This window comes from Protopterus annectens, chromosome 1.part1, assembly GCF_019279795.1.
Source record: "Protopterus annectens isolate FY-2018-M chromosome 1.part1, PAN1.0, whole genome shotgun sequence".
In the NCBI taxonomy this organism is placed as follows: Eukaryota; Metazoa; Chordata; order Ceratodontiformes; family Protopteridae; genus Protopterus; species Protopterus annectens.
The window spans coordinates 704554334-704567963 of record NC_056726.1 but is presented as its reverse complement, the minus strand read 5'-3'; the positions used below and the strand labels follow the sequence as shown (position 1 = coordinate 704567963).

The following is a 13630-nucleotide window of genomic DNA, read 5'->3' as shown; positions in this document are numbered from 1 at the left end:
GGATATTAAGATATGCTGGCCAGCCTAAATCATGTTTCTTTTGTGTCGACTTTTCTCTTTTAATTAATGACTGTGGCAAGGTACAATGTAGCCAGTCTGAGAAGAAAGGTCATACAGCAATAACAAGAAACTGGAGAGAGGTGAACTAGGTGAAGATGAAACTGTAAAAGAAGAAGAAAAATATGGAGGGGAAAATGAGGAGAGAGAGTAGATGCAGGAAGACAGGTCAGGAGAAAAGACTTATACTAATTTTTTTTTGACGTTCTAGCAAGTGAAACATCTGATTCTAATGATCAAGGATCATATTTTTGTAAATAAACTCAGGAAAAATATTCAATTGGGGAAGGTTTAAAAATAAGAAAATGTAACTTTAAAATTATTTCTCCTAAACTTACAGAGAAGGAAAAGCCACAATTTTAGGGTACTTTCAGTAAATGTAAGCAGTATTATTAACATTGTAAGAGAGATAGAGTTACTGGTATAGTGTACTAAATGTGATGTGGATGTGAATGGAGGATGTAAGATTCCTGACAAGAGAAGGAAGACTGAAATCATTAAAATTGTGGGGGTGGAAATATAATATTGAACTTAGAAATGAACATTGTTCTGGAGTGGCTGTGTTGTGTGAAAAACAGTAAAAATACTAGATGTAACATTTATAAGGATGGAAAAGCTAACTTTTTGGATGCGAGGTAGAGAGAACATGTTTGTAGAATTATAGCATTACATGCGTATAGAACTATCACGGAAAGAGAGATTCTGTTTCATCAAATATTAAAGTACATGGTGGTTAACATAAAACTTGAAAATGCAGGTGACTTTAAATGTGATTTCAGGGGAAATGTAAAAAGAAAGGGAAAGGTGTAAAAAGTACAGGAAGTGACAAGATGTGGTAAATTAGCTATGTGGAACAAAAGTTAATGGACATAGAAGGGGGCTGTTGCATTTGAAATTGATTATTTTCTATAATCAAAAGGCTTGGGAGTAGAAGATGGTGATACAGTTGAACCAGTTTTTTAGACCATTTAGCAATATGGATGGAGGTGATGGAAGAAATGGAGTATATTAAAATAGGAAAGGGAATACAAAGATTCCAGAGGCACAGGAAAATAACTTTCTTGGGTGGCGTAAGCCAGGGCACCTTGTTGGCTAGGCTTACTTAGGCCCTTGGGCCAATAGCCTAGTACCTACCTATGAACCTATAATAAATGAGAAATTATGGGATAAAACTGGAAAGTGAGAAGTACTTCAATTATGGAAGGATCATATAACCATGCAAGACTTCTATAAAAACTAGTCAGAATGGTGAATTAACTCTAAAAAGTAGTATAAAAAGTGTTTTATCAGTTGCAGGATGATATAAGAAAGGAAGAATAAGTGAAGCATTGAAAAATGTACAGAAATGTATTACATTATTTAGATAATAACACAAGAGAGTATTATGCTATGGGGAAAAAACTGAGGAAAAAAATTAAGGCATTATTGTTTAGGCAGATATATTATTTATAAGGGAGAACGGAGGAGGTATCTGCAAAGTAAATGTTGACTTAGTATCAGGCCCAAGTATTATAGGGTATAGAATGTACAAGAAATCAACAGACTGGCAAAGAGAGTATTTTTTTAATTGTACTGTATGAATGGTTTGTTTATGAAGAGTTATACAGTGGGATATTAAAATATATATGAAAGAAAGATGAGAAGAATGGAATAATAAAATGGAGACCCATTGCACTAAATAACACAGGTTATAACATTCTTATGGCAATAATACAGAGGAGAATGGAAGGAAAGATTAGGGATGTTATGGAAGAAAATATATATGGTATAAAAGGGAAGGGATGTCAAGAACTGTTTTTGGTTGTGAGAGAAAGTGTAGATGATATTATAAGTAAAGGGGAGGATATGAAACATGGTAGGTGACATTAGCAAGGCATTTGATACAGTAGGACATGATGCTTTGGTGGATGTTATGGAGAAGTATGAAATAGGTAATAGAATTAGGAGAGTATGCATGTTTAGCATATCAAAGTAACAGAGTGAGAGTGATAGTGAATAGGAGGCTGAGTAAAGATATCAGTAAAGTGTGGCATAAGACAAGGATGCCCCATGAGTGGAATATTATTTGCACTTTTAATAAATGTGATGGACAGTAACGTATTTGATGAAATGCAAGATGCCAGATATGTGGTGGAAAAGAAGGTGGTGATTCTAGTAATTTTGACATGTACAGATGGTACAGTTCTAGTAGCTAAGAACAAAATGTGGATGAGAGAAGTGTCGGCATGTCTGAATGGATGTTTAACGGAAATGGGAAAGGCCCCAAATAAATTTAAAAGTAAGAGATTTGGGAGATATGGTAAAAATGGGTGAAGATAATGTTTTGAATGAATGAGGCATCGCTGCTAGAGATAGAATTTGGGAAAAATTATGTAGCTATAATGCAATAGGAGAGTTTGATAAAAGAAATGAAAGAAATATGTCTTCTGTGAAGGATGTATACATTAGCATTCAGGAAAAAGGTTTAGCTTTTAAATTCAGCAGTAATGAGAAAATAGCATATATGTCAAATGTTTATATGATCCCAGACAAACACGAGAAGGAAATTGTGTAAACTGGTGTTTTCTTTCATATGGGTTTCAAGATTAAACCCAGTGAAAAGTGGTGTGCTGTACATTAGTGAAAATGAAGGGGGATTGGGGTTATTAAGTACAGGTGTTTATTCTGCTTCTTTAAACTTGAATAGAGTGTTAAAGTGGTTAAAGGAAGCGAATGAGAAATCAATAACAAGAATATTTAAATATCAGTGCAAAAAGTTCTGGGGGAATGATAATAAGAAAAGGAGAAAAAGAATATGTAAATGAAATAAAAAATTGTCAAGAAAAAAGACTAACATAAAAAAATAAAAATTGATTGTACAGAAAAAGATAGAAGGGTATGGTATAATAATGTGATGAAACAATCCCTGGGATTTATTAATGCCTACACTTAGTGTACACCAATTATACACTGTTCAGAGTGAACAGACAACACAAGCATAATTCACATCTTCTTCCTCCTAATTTTAGTTTTCCTTCTGATTTCCTTGCATCCTTAAATATCATTTGGGATTCATAAACGGTACCACAACATGTACACTACATGTGCAGTTAGTGTAATCTTTCTGCATGACTAGAAAGCAGAAAAAATGTGGTAAGGATCTTTTTGAATACAGTTCGTGTACACTTAGTTTACAATTATTGTAGGCATTAATGAGTCTGGCCTACTGTTACGTAAATCCATGAGAAAATTTACCACAGAAGTGATTAAAGTCATTAAAATAAAGAAAAAACAGCGTACCAAGATAGTAGAGTGTCAGGGCTTCCTATGGAGATTGGTAATTAATAACTTGCCAGTAAAGGGGAATATGCCGTATAAAAAGAGAGCTGAAAGACTGTGTTTAGAAGAAATAACAGAGCATGTCTTTTTTGAAAAGTAATCTCTGGAAAAAGTGTGAAATAATATTCTTTGAGAATATTAATGACTCAAACAATAAATATATGAATAGTATGCATGGATATAATAATAACAATAATAATAATAAATAATATGCGAGAAAGGTATATAAAAATTTAGTTTATATAATACAGGTTATTTGGAATGAAAGACTGAATGAAATTTAATTTAATAGGTAATAAAGTCTGGCAGATATATTGCAAAAAATTGATTATAATTATAGAAGAAGGCATGGTGGTTAGTTATAGAAAAATAGAAATGAGGATATTATAAGAAAAATGATAAACAGTAAAACAGAATAGAACTGTGCAGCTGTACCTGTAAATGTGTACATTTTTTAAATAATGTTTTTTATGCTGTGTTAAATAAACAAGCGCTGTTCTTTCTGATAGGTGCCTTGGGATCTTATGCATCCATGTGAATTGCTACCAAGTCAAGCAAATGGGAACTCTATTTAATATCTCATATGAAGGACGATATACTCAGGAGTGCAGCACCCAGCTTCATAGTCCGTAGTTTATCTACCAGGTGTGAGAACAGAACCCACAACCTTCTACATGCAAGGCAAATGCACTACCTATGGCTCCACTGACACTGATGCATGCGCTGTTATGCATTGGTGATCATAAGTTTATCTCATTATCACCTTAGTGGAGGAGTTCATAGGTTCATAAGAGGTTAGTAGGCTAGCGGCTCTAGAGCCTTTACAAGCCTAGCCATGTTAATCCCAAGTATCCCCATTTGTTCTTTATTTGGTAGTTAAAACAAATTTATGAAAAGAGCAGTTTGAGTTTGATGAGTACATTGAATATAAATTTCTGTATGAGGTATTTTGAAAAATGATAATGATACAGCTATTTGGCAAGCCTGTATTTTAGCTATGGTTTAAATAGAGGACAAGTGCAAAATATAAAAAAAAGATATATTAGCTTAAGTTTATGCAATGGTAGCAATATTTGTTTTAGGATTATATTAAAGGCAATGGTAGTTATTATACTGCACATATTCTCTTATGAGCCAATAATCACATACAGTCTTACAAGCAATGTAGCTATTATATTCTGTACCATTAACTCTAAAGTGCACAACAGCAAGCAATTCACTTGCCTTACTCATTTATATGAATATTTATATGACATCTATACAATCAATAGTCTCAAGAAGAATATGCACAGAATTTTGTGGTTCATACATATGACAGAGTAAAACAAACTGACTCTGCTTCCTATGCCCAGATAGTTCTATGGTCTGACAGCTTGCAACATAGAATTAATCTTACAAGCTGCATTCTGCAGGCTTGGGTTTGAATCATAAAATCTTAAATTGCCCAGTGTATAACTGCGCAAGCCACTTTGCCAAACAGTTCTCCCACTGAAAATGGACCTCAAAGTGGATGCAAAACCTAATTAATAAAAACATATCAATTAAAAAAATTAAAAAATGTAAATGTCAGTAAAACCACAAAACATATAACATCTGCACCATTTTTTGAAAAGTTAGAAATTCAGAAAGGTGAAATTGTTTATATATTTTTTCTTAGTTTTGCTGTTTAAATATGTATTCGACTCTTCCACATCTATTTGGTTCAAAGGTAGTAGCAAATAATTTAGGTGAAAGTCCTTTTTCTTCCTTTGTTTTGTCTCTTTTTCATTTATGTTTGACTCATAATGTGTTTGTATATGGTCAAACCTTTTTTTACAAAACAAAGAACAATAGTTCTCCTTTCTCCCTATCCCATATTCCTATATTCAGTAGGGGATTTTTTTTTATTGTTTTATTTTCTTGTCTAATCCACACACAAGAAATAAGGTCGTGACTCGATAAAATTATCCCAGATGAAAAAAACACAAAAGTATTGAAGCACACAAACATCCAAGGATCATAGACAATGCAGATTTGTAGTTACTTCAACTTCAAACAATAAACTTGAATAAAAACTCTGTCTTTTGTTAGGTACGCGCTTTCATGGGAATAACTCCCACTTCTTCAGACCACTGAATAAAACAAGTATGCAGTTACATCTTATGTAATACAAACCACAGGCTATCCCATTAACACTAATCAGACCCAATTGAACTTAGTAGTTGTTACTTTATGAGCCTAACAACTTAAGCTAAGCAAAAATTCTTTAATCAAAACCATACATATCTGGATATGCTTAAACCAGATATATACAAACCAATATGTAAATAAATGAAAACAGCAGCACTAAGTGTGGGCATTCAAAACAATGGCTTACATACATATAAAAACATCTAAAAGTATACATATAAATAACATATATATATATATTGCCCTTGGAGTCCCTCAATGCTCCATACTAGGTCCTCTCCTCTTTTTTATTTTTACTAACGACCCACACACTGCTCTACCTCAAGCCACCTGTATCCAATATGCAGATGACTCTACACTTATATGCTCAGCCTCCTCACTTTCACAACTGCATTCCCTAACCCAAGACATATTTAACACAGTAGAGAATTGGCTCCTTCAACGATGTCTCATCCTAAATCCAAAAAAAACAAAAATGCTACTACTTACTCCCACTCGCAGAGCCCCCCCCCCCCCACTACATTTCACAATCACATCTAGCAATGGTACAACCATATCTCCAGACTCTACTATAAAACTACTTGGAGTACTAATTGACAACCACCTCACCTTTGAGCCACATATAAACAACACTATAAAAACAGTAAACAAAAAAACTAGGCTCCCTTTATAGGATCAAACCCTTTCTCACCCCACTAGCAAGGACCACTATTGCCAGGACCCACCTTATCTCAACCCTGCTATATGCTTGCCCAATCTATACCAAACTAAGTAAAAGCAATCTGAACAAGCTGGCCAGCTCCTACAATAATATTGCCAGATTTGCAAATGGTTCTACCTATAGAACCCATCATTGTAACAAATCAACTAGGGTGGCTAAAATTACTAAATCTTATCCTATGAAATCAGCTAACTATTGCCTATAAGATACTGTTCCATCCTACATCTACTCCAATACTAACCAATCTAATCACCCCCTACAATAACCTTAAAACCCTGTGCTCTTCAAATAAAATAATGATAAAGATATGTAAAACCAATAACCTGGCTGGAGATTCTTTATACTCTAACACAGTGGGGAAAACCTGGAACTCCCTCCCTACTGATCTTACCTCCCTACCTTCTACTACCCTATTTAAATCCAAGCTCAAACCATACCTTAAATCACACTGGCTATGCCCCTGTGCAAACCCAGACTAACTTCCTCCACTATCACCTAACCCTATTCTTGTCAATCACACAAAACTAGCTAATCCTTTCTATTGACATCCGTGTCTGTAAAACCAACAGAAAGTTCTTACAGTGCTCAATGTTTCCTACCTATTGTATGTATATCCATATATAATTTGTTAGCCTAGAATACTCTTCCTTAATCATAAGCTAAAATGTATTTACTAGTATTCTCTTAGCTAAAATGTATTTACTAGTTAATTTGTTAAATCTTGTAATGTACTTATGTTATCGTGATCTTTTTTCTTGAATGTGGAGCTTTTCTCCCCGGGCCTCTACTGAAAATGGACATGTATCCAGTTGGACTAGCCCAGTCAACAAATGTAAAATAAAATAAAAATAAAATATATATATATATATATATATATATATATATATATATATATATATGTGTATAAACCTAAAAAATATATGCACAAAACTGCACATCTACATACTAATATTAACACCTTGTATATATTATCTACAAAAATTCCTATTCTTCAATACAGACCTCTGCAAGAACAAACATGCAAAAAATAGACTAATGTAACAGGGAGTCCATCCAACCAACTACATGTAACTGGGAATCCATCCAACCAACTACATATATACTGACAAGCATACATGACCTTCCACATAACTATCTACGGAGAGTTCTATTCTTTAAAATGGGCTTAAGGGGAGTTTGGTTGCAGGCAGATAGGGGCAGGGGGCTTAATGATAGAACTCCCACACTTAGTGCTGCTGTGACTACAAATCTGCATTGTCTATGATCCTTGGATGTTTGTGTGCTTCAATTTTCTTGTCTAAATTTGAAAGGAACTTAATGTTTTTTTTGTTCCCTTTTTGCTTCATTCTTTCTGGCTTACCCCTGCTGTGCCTGTCTATCACCAGGTCTACCAAACTCTCTTATGGTTACTAGACTAAATACATTCTTAGGTTGGAGCCAGTGCCGAAGCTAAGGGCATCCTGTTGGGTTGTGACATTGATTGCTTCAGTAGGGGATTTTTTTTTTATTGTTTTATTACCTACCTGTTGATCCCCTCCCCTGCATTTACATGATTTGAATCCATGCACTACTCCCTTTGATAGATCAACCTTCATACAAGTAAAGCCTAGATGAATGCCCCTCCTGAAATGGGCATGTAGATCCCCCTTTGCCAGCACCTCAGACACCAGAGCTACTAATGAAAGCTGGGTTGCCTGGGCTATAGTTCTGGATATATGCCTCTATACCATGGCTCTGACAGGAATTTCATATCTGACATATTTTTGTCAATAATTCATTGTTTCTCAGTAAGGGCAAGACATTTAAAGAAAACACATCTGTCTAAAGTTTGAACAGTAATGCAGTTGACTTAGAATTCACATCAAAATTATGGATATAGTTGTACATTATTAGGAATTACTGTAATGGGTGAAACACATATAAAAATGTTTCTTTTTGGAGATAAACTCTTGGCTAGGCTTGGCTAGGCTTGTAAGGGCTCCAGGGCCGTTAGCTTAGTAACTTCCTATGATCCTATGAAAATATAATCTAGCAGCATAGGAAAGAAACCTTTAGTGCACGTCCATCCTGACGAATGGAGAAAGAGCAATGCTGATGACAGAGTTTTGAATAACATCTTTAATGACATTGAATGCAAATTAAGAGATTGAGGATTTGGGCTACAAGTTTTGAAAAAAAGCAAGAAATAATGCAATCACTGGTAATCTTAATTTACAGAACTATTGAGCAGCCAAAAGAATCAAGTGTTGGAAAACTATTTTGTATTTCTGAATAAAATACATTTTCAGATGTTTTTGTTCATATTACAAAGAAAAAAAATGGAAGATTTTATCTACTGACAATGTCTTGAAAATATTAATCTCTGGTGTCCCACAATCTCCTTTATTATAATATATGAACATAGGTGAACTGACATTCTATATTTTTTCTAGTAAAGGTGTGGAATTCAGGGCACGCATGCTTAAATGCAACCTATACAATGTTTATGACATGACTTTGACTGAAGACACCAGAGGTTATAAAAAGTGGTAACATTTTAAATATAAAAAAGTAAATTATATGTCAGAGTAACATGGCTGCATACAGAATTAGGTGTGAATGTCAAAATATAAAGTAGCATATAGCTCAAGTTAAGAAAAAGTAAATGTTTGATTACAATAGCATATGCATCATTTTAAAAATAAGAAGTCCTGTAGTATTTCATGCTATTTAACACCATGGAGGTGGTTTTGTGAATTTTTGTATATTTAGTGTTGGCATCTGTGGGTTCCCAAGAGGTGGGGATAAACTTATAGCCTTGAAAAACTGAAAGCAATTTGATATTAAAATAGAATACATTGTAATCAAAAAGCTTGAATACAGATCTAACATAGCAATTTTGTTGCATTGTGAAAGTTTAGCCAATATTTTAATATGGACAGATAAATATTTTTTTTTTTAAATAGTCATTAATTAACCAAATTAAATAGTGAATACATTTAAAGAATCGATTGGCACAGGAAGACATTTATATTTAAATTGTGCTGTTGGGATTTTTACTCCCCATGTTTGCAGAAGTCACAGAAAAGAATATCCATCCATCCATTCTCAACCCCTTTCTCCATTTTGGACACGGGGTCAGGGTGTCACTTAAGCAGTGACAATCATCTCCAGCCAAGATTTACACCAACAGCTTGTTAGCTTTGGTATGGCAGAAAAGAATATATGTACATTTAATAATGTCCATTTTATTTAGCAACTTGGAAAGAACTCCTATTTAAGAATGATTTTTAATGCTGTTAATGTATTTCCATGCTGCCAATTATTTCAAACTAAATGTAATGACTACTAAATATATGTGTAACTTTGCTTTATTGTGAGGGCAGAACTCTAACGTGTAAGTGGAAATGCTGGAATGTTGGGAAAAGAAATGTTCTACCATTGTATTGTGTGAGAAAAGACAGCTTATGTTTGTGTGTGTCTCTTTCTATTACCTCAAATGCAATTATATTGGGGAATAGAGGTGTTAGGAAATGCAGCTGTGCCATCACACAGAATAATGGAAACTAGACAGAATTTGTGATGATGGGTGGCCGCGGTGGTGCAGTGGTTAGCATTGCCACCTCACAGCAAGAGGTTCTCCGGTTCGATCCTCAGCTGGGGTGCCTTCTGTGCAGAGTCTGCATGTCCTCCTTGTGGTCCTGTGGCTTACCTCTGGGTGCTCCAGTTTCTTTCCTCATCCCAAAGACATGCTTTAGGTAGATTGGACACTCTAAAAATTGGCCCTAGGTGTGAGTGCGTGTGTGTGTGCCTTCTGTGGAAGGTTGGGAGCCAGGCTAACAACTCGACACCATAAAACTCCACTGCCAATCAAGAGCGGACAGGTGATCCGCTGTGGCGACCCCTAACCTGGAAAAGCCAAAAGAAGAAGAAGATAGAATTTGTGATGATGGTAGAGGGGATATTCAAGAGTTTTTTTCAGAAACACAAAAGTCAAAACTTCCAAATCTGGATCAGTCTATAGCCCTCCAATGCTGATGCACTTGTATATTAACATTTTCTGTTGGATTATGATACATGTATTGACAAAGTCTCAGTAGTCACCATAAACCAATTCTATTTCTCTTTTGCTTCTGATAATCAATCAGGTAAATCTAGCAGAATAACCAGATAATGTGTTGCTACTGTGAGGCTAACTATACACTTACAGTTTTTTTTTAAATGGTAAAACATAGTAAATAAAAATAAATGAGAGCACAAGACAATTACAGTCACTTCCATATGTGATTGTCCCTCTTAACTCGGGCCAATAATCAAGGAGCCTCAATCCTCACCACTAATACCAGTGACAGATCATCACTAAAACAGGGATGAATTTACTCAGTATTTCCAATGCAGCTCTCTGCATCAAGCACAATTTCCCTCAAGAACATTTTCAAGTGACTGACACACCCACATCTGGGTATTTGATTTTCACACACACACACAATTGTGGTAAAGGCTGGCATAGATTTTACTAGCTATGCCTCCTTATGCCCAGACAGTCACTGTCAGGCTCTTACAAGGGTATCCAATTACACTGAGTAAAATCAATACTAACATGAATGGTAGAGTGTAACCCAAGCAGCAAGGCTTTTTGGAGTGGCCAAGGCATCACTAGAATAAGCACAAGTACTCTCAAGATATTAAAAGTAATTACTAAAAGACCAGACACAATAAAAGGTATAAAATATTTTAATAATAAATAATAAAATAGAATACATGAGAATATTAAGCAACAAACATCAGAGTTTCAATCACAGGAGAAATAAAAATAACACAGTTGGATAGATTCTAGCAGAAGCAGAAAAACTTACTTAGCTAATCTCACTGTAATTTCTGACTGTCTAAAGAAGAACTGTTCCCTAACTAACTGAATTAATTCGGCATGGCAAGATTAGATGCTGAGATGCTTACTTTCACAAGGCAAGGTGTTCTTCCCACTACTAAATGCTTACAACTGAACTGTGATAATTGTTATAATTTTTTGTATCAGGTTCCAAAGTAAACAAAACAAAACAAGCTATTTTGTGAGTTCCATCCCCTCAGTGCTGGTTATAGAATGACACCACATTTGATCACCTGATTCTGATAGACTACAGACTCAGAGCCATTCCACGATCCATTGCAGTACCTGAAAACCACAGAACTCTCTGTTCAAACACAAACACCCAATCAGTCACAGCAACACTGTTGATAGATTTTCAATACAAGCATCTGTGCAAGTCAGTGTGATAGTAAAATTGCACAACATTATTTACAAAATCATTTACAAAACTCCAGCTAACTATGCTGGCATATGTTACACATGCACTGCCGTGTTCTCCCTGGCACAGATGGCAATAACTCACATTGTCACACCATATATTACTGAACAGGGGACCTTGCTAAATTACTTAAGTACCACAATGCAGGCATACACAGAAGTATGACTGAAATGCATCAGTAAAGCAAATACTGATACTTCAGTTCTCTCTGCAATAACTGAACTTGTGTTCTAACAATATGAATGAACTTAAAATGAGTTGTTTGACAGAATATTAATAGTAGTACTTAGGCAGTCAATCTCTTCCTACAATTATCTGTGTCAGTGTACAAACTTTAGGATTGTGCTTCTGCATTTGATATATTTATACAATGATAAGTTAACTTGAAGCTCTATATCTCTGATGGTTATGAAATTATAGCAATAACCCACGCCTGGGTGTGGGTAATGCGGGATTTAACCACGGTTGGCGTGGTTTGGTCCCGTGGGCGAAACCCGAGGGACCAAACAAAGACAACCATGGTTAAATCCTGCATTACCCACACCCAGAAGTGGGTTATTGCTATTATACAATGACATTATTTAAGAAAAGAAATAATTACTTTTCTTAAATAATGGCATTGTATAATGCCTCTTTGCTGCCCTTCCGCAGCTGTCTGGTATTCCGCCGCAGTTCTGATGTACTGCGCATGCCTACGCAGTACATCAGAGCTGTGGGCAAAAGCAACGGAGAACACAAGATCTCCGTTGCTTTTTACTGTTTCGCTATGTTAAATGGGTTTAACATAGCGAGACAGCTTTAAAATAAGCAACGGAGATCTCCGTTACTTATTTTAAAGCTGTCTCGCTATGTTAAACCCATTTAATATAGCGAGACAGGTTTAAAAAAAAAAGCAACGGAGATTGCAAGATCTCCGTTGCTTTTTACACACTGTGTCGCTATGTTAAAGGAGTTTAACATAGCGAGACAGCTTTAAAAAAAGCAACGGAGATCTGCGTTGCTTTTTTTAAACCTGTGTCGCTATGTTAAACTCTTTTATCATAGCGAGACAGTGTTTTATACTAACGGAAAAAGTCCGGGAGACCGGACCTTTTTCCGTTAGTATATTGAGGGATTTACAACGGGCACGCTGGTTGGGCTGGCCAATCAGTGTGCATGTTTTAGAGGAAGAATTGTATAATGAGGAATTTTCCAAAACTGCTGTATGTAAAATAGTCCATCAAGAGGTACAAAATTTCAGTTATAGTGAAGAGAATCTCTAATTAGGATGCTAATGTCATCAGATTAGTTATAAAAGGAGATGAGAGTTTTCACAAAGTAAATAAGTGCAGAAATCCCTTACTTGGCTATATGATTTTTTAGCAACACCTTGACATATTACAATATGCGCATTACCTCAACTAAGCACTAGAGTACTGTGCAGTAATATACTGAAGTACTGTGCACTGGAACAGGAAGGCCATATTTTATTTCATGCTTCAGAGTTCACTGGTCTGAATCTTAACATTGGTTTACATCCAAAATGTCCTTGAGTGCATATGAGCTGGAAATGGATGATTTGGGATACATTTTGCCTGTGGTAGTTGAGCTGTTTGAACTATTCAAAAAGCAAGTGACCTGGAATGTGGCTCAAAAAAAACATACACATTTAACAAAGTAGTATGTGAGATGCCTAAATAAGTAGAAGTTGCAAGGTATGTGATGCACAGGGATAACACAGTCTAGATCCAGTCTGATATGGGTTTGTTTTAGTGGCCAGAGTACTGGTAAAATTAACTGAAAATGGATGACAGTCAGAAGTCAGCATTTGATGCAAAGCCGCCCATACTAACTTTCTACACAGAGTGAAACATTACAGATGCATTTATAATCAACCAACTGACTGTTCTTGTAGTAATCATGTGAGTCTCACAAAGACATCTGCTACTTACAGTCACTAAGACATCACCACATTTGTTCAAGTGAAGCAGAAAAATGTGCACAGCAGGCACAACTATAGGAAGCCTTCTTTGCTCAGGGACACTCTGCTAGGGAGTTTGATGGAGCAGTAGACAGAGCAATACAGTCACCAAGAGAAATA

General features: G+C 35.4%; 1 protein-coding gene across 2 annotated transcripts in view; it reads right to left on the bottom strand.

Annotated features, from left to right (window-relative positions):
* Nucleotides 1-13630, bottom strand: part of HCN1 (hyperpolarization activated cyclic nucleotide gated potassium channel 1) — a 1641266-nt gene that overhangs the window by 615884 nt on the left and 1011752 nt on the right. The window lies entirely within an intron of this gene.